This window comes from Pogona vitticeps, chromosome 2 (genome assembly GCF_051106095.1).
Source record: "Pogona vitticeps strain Pit_001003342236 chromosome 2, PviZW2.1, whole genome shotgun sequence".
Taxonomy (NCBI): Eukaryota; Metazoa; Chordata; class Lepidosauria; order Squamata; family Agamidae; genus Pogona; species Pogona vitticeps.
Genome location: NC_135784.1, coordinates 275648887 through 275656569, shown reverse-complemented (window position 1 = coordinate 275656569; position 7683 = coordinate 275648887). Strand labels below are relative to the sequence as shown.

The 7683-nt window shown below is 42.2% G+C and overlaps 1 long non-coding RNA gene across 1 annotated transcript; it reads left to right on the top strand.

The window, feature by feature from the left end:
* Positions 1-856: 856 nt before the first annotated feature.
* LOC144587063 (uncharacterized) lies at positions 857-4734 on the top strand. The gene is made up of 3 exons (XR_013542231.1): positions 857-915; positions 1734-1843; positions 4623-4734. It is a non-coding gene; the product is annotated as an uncharacterized LOC144587063 (long non-coding RNA).
* Positions 4735-7683: the final 2949 nt, after the last annotated feature.

Sequence of the window (7683 nt, the reverse complement as noted above, 5' to 3'; positions counted from 1 at the left end):
ATATGGAGAATTAGTGCAGGGAAATCGCCCCAGAGGGAGACCACAGTTGTGATACAAGGACATCTGCAAGCGGGATCTGAAGGCCTTAGGAATGGACCTCAACAGATGGGAAACCCTGACATCTGAGCATTCAGCCTGGAGGCAGGCAGTGCATCATGGCCTCTCCCAATTTGAAGAGACCCTTGTCCAGCAGGCCAAGGCAAAGAGGCAGTCACGAAAGCAGTAAAATCAGGGAGCTGGACAGGGGACAGATTGGATTTGTCTTAACTGTGGAAGGGATTGTCACTCTCGAATTGGCCTTCTCAGCCACACTAGACGCTGTTCCAAGTCCTCCATACAGAGCACATTACCATAGTCTTTCGGGACTGAAGTATGCCTAATGTCCTTCCAAGTCACAGTCCTCGTCTGATTTCTTCACTGCACTCTCTATTTGGATTTGATTATTGTGCCAAGGTATACAAAACCTTTAACGATTTCGATTTCTTCATTATTAACATTAAAGTTAGGAATGGGACATCTACAGGGCTTGAAAAATCCACTCGTCCACTTGTTTGTGATGAGTGAAAAAAACACTGCTTGACTGGGCCACAGCTCCCTCCCTCTCTCCCTCCTTGCCTCCTTACCCTCAGTCCGTTTCTCTTTCTCTGATCCTGCAGTCCTCCCCTCCCCCTCCCATTGCAAAAGGAAAAACAGCCCTCTTCTCCTGAGAAGAGAGTTCAAGCAGCACATAGCTCTGCAGGAGAATGTAGAATAGTTCTATGCTGGAGAATCCGGAGATTCCCTGCTCTAAATTTCAACCAAACAACCTGGCTCCTTAAGAGGTCCGGCACTTTTGCTTTCAGTTTTATTTTTGCTGGAGACCTTCAAAAGAAAGGCATTTAAAAAAACAAGCTTCATGACCCCACAGGCATGCAGGTAATAAAGCAACCCAAGTCTGAGGGTATATTTATTTTGGGTTTGTACGCATTGTTATGTAGAAAGTACCTAATTTAAATTGAAATGTAAGTTTAAACATAAATTGCAAGGCTATTGTGAAGGAGGAGTAGATGATGAGAGTGCACCGTCTGCTCAGCTAAAGGAATCTATAACAACGTTCAAAGGAGGGAATAGGAGAAGTGATGAAGAAAGGGATTGAGGAAAAAGGAAGGAAGACAGAGGTTTGTTTGGTAGAGGAAGGAGAGATAAATTAAGGTGAGGACCTGGTATCGCCCATATGGGAGGAGAATAAAAGGGAGGAGGAGGACATGAGAGTTTTCAGAGTACCAAGACAGATCATGAGAGATGTAGGTGAAAGGGAATTCAAGAGAGTGTGCGATCTCCTACAAGACTTTCCTTACTTTAAAGTAGGAGGACTGTTGCCAGATCCGACGCTAAAGAAAGAAGGAAGGAGTGACCGTGACTGAGACTACAGAATGGACAGTAGTGGTATTCCCGAGGGGCCAAGGTCACTCGAGGAAGGTGATTCGCCCTGACGCAACATTCAACGAGCTGCCACTTGAGGGGGATTGGGCTCGCTACCCGTGTTGTGACACAATCTGTGTGGTGATACGTGCCCCCTTGCGGAAACCAATGGACAAGGAGCGCTTTGGTCGGGCTCCTCAGTAAAAAGAGACAGTTCTTTCCTTAATGTGTCACCCGATTCTTATGGACACCTTCCGGAGATAAGCTGTTTTGAACCATTTGAAGTTGTTGATTCACCTGAGACTAAGTTTAATAAATCTGTTAACTTTCAGAATGAATATTGTATTTTCCTGCGCAAAAACAAGAGCCACCTTCAAACCTTTCAGAACCCAGTCACAGCTATAGTTCGGTCATGCTGATTGGTGAAATTTCTGACTGACTGGTGAGACATTCTAAAATTTTTCAAGTCCTGGACATCTACCAAATTGAAAGATTTTTTTAAAAAAAATTAAGTGTTTTTCATTGTAGTTTTTAAAATTGTTAAGTGTTTAATTTTTTGTAATGTTTTATCTTACAGTGTTTAAACTAATTATGGGTAGTTTTAACTGATTGTGAATTGCCTTAAATACCCTGTGGGAATAAAAATGGCATATGAATAATATAAAATATATTAATCTATATAGTCATCAGTGGGAGGTCATGACCACATGAGCATGCAGGCAATACACAAAGAGAATGTACCATTAACATGGGAATGGAACTGTTGGGGTGTTATCTACTCAAGCTTACAGACTTACTGGCTTTATTCTTCAAGCTGGAGGGATGGCAAAATTAAAATGTAACAAATAAACTAAATGGATTTTTGAAATTTTAATCAACTATATTTTTTTATCCCAGCTCATATTACCAAATCAAGATTTATGTAATAAACTAATTCAGCCTATTTCCCCATCTACCTAAGAAGTATTGATAATGCAGCATTTTAAAGCTACAAATAAGACTAAATCCATCATTACCCTTTTTATTACCCAACCCTGAATTGTCATGGCCAGCCTGAGTTCTCACACAAAGGGAAATAATGTATTAATTTTTTCAAGGTAGTCAACAGTAGCAACAAGTTCCTGTCAATAGTAAATCTGTGTTATTTAAAAAATTGCACTGAATCTAGTGCAAAGTCTTCCAATGATTAATGAACTTACAGTATCCTGAATTCAAACAAGTCTAGTTCAGCAATAGTGACAGGAAGCCAAGTTCATGTTATCCTTATGAACATATGTCCTGATTTATATTCTTTTCACATCCACATGCAGTTTTACTTTAATGAAATATTTGAATAAGTTCACTTTAATCAAGTAGAGTTTTCTTCTGCAATGGCGATGTGACTCAAATATAAATTAAAGAGTTGATCCTCGAGACAAGCACAAGCAGATAGACAACTCATTACTTTGAGAACCTCTAACTGGTATATGTCAACTTTTGACTTGCTGCTGATGGTGATTCAGTTGCCCAGATGAATGCTAACTCCATCTGTTTTGGGCAGGATGCACTCATAAGGCAATTTAGTGGTGCTTCTTAGTGAAGACAGTGGAAGTGCAGGTTTCCACCATGACATGAATTTTCAACTCTCTAATACTGGGGAGGAGCACAGAAGGGACACAAGCACACTATGTGGGATACACAGTTTTCATAACAGGAAGTTGTATGGTTATCCTTTTATTTACTCATGTTTCAGTCTTAGTAGAGTCTACCCCCAGTACCCTGTTTCCCCCAAAATAAAGCCCAGTTAAGTGAAACCCCGCCCTCCACCATTGTGCAACAAGTAGAAGATGACATGACTGCATTTGAATAAATGTAGATTGTTGTGCATGAAAAAAATAAAACATCCCCTGAAAATCAGCCCTAATGCATTTTGGAACAAAAATTAATATAAGACCCTGTCTTATTTTTGGGGAAACACATTAGTACTACCACAAATTTTGATATATTATCTTTGCGTAATATCTCTATAGTGATGCGTAGTATAACACACATACAGCATGAACAAACACAGTGCACCTTTCTGTGTACATACATTAAAATAATACATTCAGGATGTGGGGGAGCAAAAGCCCAACTTTCCCCCTTTGCATTCATGACGACAGTCGGTTCATAACAGCTTTAAAGAGGAGCAATTAGAAACTCTCCAACGAGTCCACAATTTCCATTGCTTTCACCATGAGAGGTGTAGCATGTGAAGGGTAGAATTAGGATGTCGTTGATTCCAGTTGTTCCTCATCTGTGGAACATTTTGACTATCTAGATCAGTAGTTTCCAGCCTTGGGTCCCCAAGATGTTCTTGGACTACAACTCCAAGAAATCTTAGTAAGCACAGCTAGTGGTGAAGGCTTCTGGGAGTTTTACTCCAAGAATAGCTGGAGAAGTAAGGCTGGGAACCACTGATCTACATCAGTGGTTCTTAACCTTGGGTTACTCAGGTGTTTTTGAACTGCAACTCCCAGAAACCCCAGCCAGCACAGCTGGTGGTGAAGGCTTCTGGGAGTTGCAGTCCAAAAACACCTGAGTAACCCAAGGTTAAGAACCACTGATCTACATGATGCTCAGAGCACCTCTCAGCCCATCAGGGCCCACCAATGGCAGATGGGGGCTACAACAGCACTTTATCCTAGCCCCCCTGAAACCTGCTAAGCCTGAGTTAACAGAAAATACCGTGAATATTATCTATCTCAGCAAACATTTAGTTGATGTTATTTGTAGTTTTGTAAAACATTCGGAGTATTACCAGTTTTGTTATGATGATTACTATTTGCCACAACCTATTTTAACTCTGGTGAAATGATGTACAAATAATTTAAATCAACCACCCGCTCAAGATCTTGGTTGAGAAAAACAACTACAGTACCTGCAAAGACACCCAAGATTTTCTGCAGTGGCTTACATGACTTGAATGTGTATATTTATGCACAGCTAAGTAAACATAGTGTTATTAACCAACCAGTCTTATAGCATTTTAAACTTATTTATGGCTTAAGCTGTCAAGGATAAGATTCACCTCTGTCAGATATATGGATTTTCATCAGATGCATTCTAGTATTGGCCACAAAAGCTGATACCATAACAAATACTTTGGTCTTTAAAGTACTAATGACTCTCAATTATTTTTGGTGCAACAAGCTAATACAGGTATCTGTAGAAGTTGTTAAATGGATAACATGTTCCCACAGGTACCCAGTACTATGACTGGCGTATGAGTAAAGCCATGTTTTCTGGAAGATAATACCCACAAGATTGAACTTCTTCCATCTTTAAAGTAGGACTAAATAAAGAAGAAATGTGGAAACAAGTGTATTGTGGTCAATTTTTTGTTGTTTGTTTGTTTGTTTATTTAACTTCTATTCCACCCACACTACCCGAAGGTCTCTGGGCGGCTTACAATAATTTAAATATAATAAAAGATATCAAACAATTAAAATACAATTAAAAATACAGTACTCTGAAATTGCCACCAGGACCCACAGTTGATATTATTTCAATTAAAAATCTTCTGGAACAGGAAGGTTTTGACCCGGCACCGAAACGTGATCAACATCAGCGCCAGACGAAGCTCACTCGGGATGGCGTTCCATAGTCTGGGGGCAGCTGCTGAAAAGGCCTTTTGTCTACAAGCCATCCCTCTTAAGTCCTTAATGGACGGCTCTTTCAAAAGGGCCCCCTGGCTAGATCTTAACTGCCAGGTAGGTTCATATGGAAGAAGGCAGTCCTTCAGGTATCCAGGGCCCAAGCCGTTTAGGGCTTTATATGTCAAAACAAGCACTTTGAATTGGCCCGGGCAGCAACTGGTAGACAATGTAACTTATACAGAATCGGCTTGATATGTTCCCTGGCGACTGCACCACTCACCAGCCGCGCAGCTCGATTCTGGACCAGTTGCAGTCGCCGGACCGTCTTCAAAGGCAGCCCCACGTAAAGCGCATTGCAGTAATCTATGCGGGATGTTACCAGTACCTGCACAACTGTCATGAGACTCTGCTCGTCCAGTAGGGCCATAGCTGATATAATTTCTGCAGCTAAAGGAAGGCGCCCCTGACCACCAAGTCCACCTGGGCTTTCAAAGTTAGACCGGGGTTCAGGATGGACCCTGTCCCTTAGGGGGAGTGCAACCCCATTCAGGGCAGGGAAATGTCCCTCTAGCCTGTCCAGAAAAGCACCCACTAACAGCACTTCCATCTTGTCTACATTGAGTTTCAGTTTATTAACCCTCATCCAGTCCACTATCAGGTCCAGACAAGTTCAGCACAAAAACCGCCTCACCTGGATTGGTGGCAAAAGAGAGGTAGAGGTGAGTGTCGTCAGCATATTGCTGACTCCTCAGCCCAAACCACCTGATGATCTCTCCCAGCAGTTTCATGTAGATGTTAAACAGCATGGGGGATTGTATCAAGCCCTGAGGAACCCCATGACATAAACGCCATGGGGCAGAGCAGCTGTCCCCCAGCACCACCCTCTGGACACGGTCAGCCAGGAAGGAGCGGAACCACCGTAAAGCAGTGCCCCCAACTCCAAACCCAGCCAGCCTATCCAGAAGGACACCATGGTCAATGGTGTTGAAAGCCATTGAGAGATACAGGAGTATCTTGTATAGAGGTACAAGGTCTCAAACCCTCTCCCAGCAAAGGTCATCATACAGGGCAACCAAGGCCCTGTACCAAAACCTGGCCTGAAACCCGATTGAAATTGATCCAGAAAATCCATTTCATCCAGCAGCGCCTGGAGCTGCCCGGCCACAACCCACTCCAACACCTTGACCAAATAAAAGAGGTTTGCCACTTGTCGGTAGTTAACCATCAGCCCTGGGTCCAGGTTAGACTTTTTAAGGAGAGGCCAAATTATCACCTCTTTCAAGGCGGTAGGAACCACTCCCTCTCTCAAAGAGGCATTCACAGCCTCCTGGACCCAGGTGTGAACTCCCCTGGCAGATCTTATTAGCCAAGATGGGCAAGGGTCAAGCAGAGTGATGATAGAATGGACAGATCCAAGCACCCCATCCACATCCTCAGGTCTCAACAACTGAAACATCCATTAATACTTGACCTAAGCACAGCACACTTGTCAAGTTGGAATACACTAATAGCGATTCTAATAGGGTTTTCAATGCAAGTGATGAGTGTATAAATTATATATACAGAGGCACTAGTGCAGTGATGGGGAAAGTGTAGTGCTTCGTATATCATTAGGATACTGTGTCATCAGTTATAGTTAGCATAACCAATGGTGAAGATGATGGAAGTTGTAACTTAACATCTGGAAAGCCACACAGTTCCCACCTCTGCACTACTGTTATAGTTTTTACATTATATTTTAAACTCTAGTATTTAGCAATGCTAATGATATGACACCTTCTGAGACTAATAGCCTGATCATATTGGGTGGTACACAAGAAACTTACAAAGGGAGGATTGTGAGTAATAAACCTCTTATTGCAGTGGTCCCCAACCCTGGACCTCCAGATGTTCTTGGACTACAACTCCCACCAGCACCTCTTCTGGCCAGGATTTCTGGGAGTTGAAGTCCAAGAACATCTGGAGGCCCAAGGTTGGGGACCACTGACTTATTGGACATCGTGCACAATTCAAAAACCAGGTTACGCTCACCATAAATCAAAAGTGACTTGACACATTATACACACACATCCATTCATATGGTCAAGAGACCAGAAGAACTATAAATCATTGTACATATTTATAAGATCTGCAGAAGAAAATATAGGAATGTTAATTCTGGCAAAACTGCCTCCCACCCACCCATTCATTGGCAACAACTTTATTGCCTAAATCTTAATGCAGCTGATAGAAACTTTCAGCCACAGCTAATTGGAATGGCTTGATTTTTTTTCAGTAGCAGACATTTGGCATAGGACTAGGCAGATCCTCCCGACAGAGTAGCCAGCAGAATATAGAGGAACAATCATTGACTGACAAACACCAGCATATAGAAAAGCCTATACTACTGATTCCTCATCCTGTTAGGTACATACAGTATATAACTTGAAGAAGGGGAAAAAAGCCTCCATAAACCAAAACTGAGCTAAAAGGCCACGTGGTGTTTAGCTAAAGCTTCAAGGCTGCAAGCCTTCAGCAGTAAGGGACACTATCGCGTCTCCAACCACATCCACAGTTTACATTGTTGATTAGTTCCTGATCTAGGTTCTGTATGATTTCTCAAAAGTAAACATCTGTATTTGTAGCAAACCCTTTCTAAATGAAGGGAATTTGGGGAGCTTCTGTT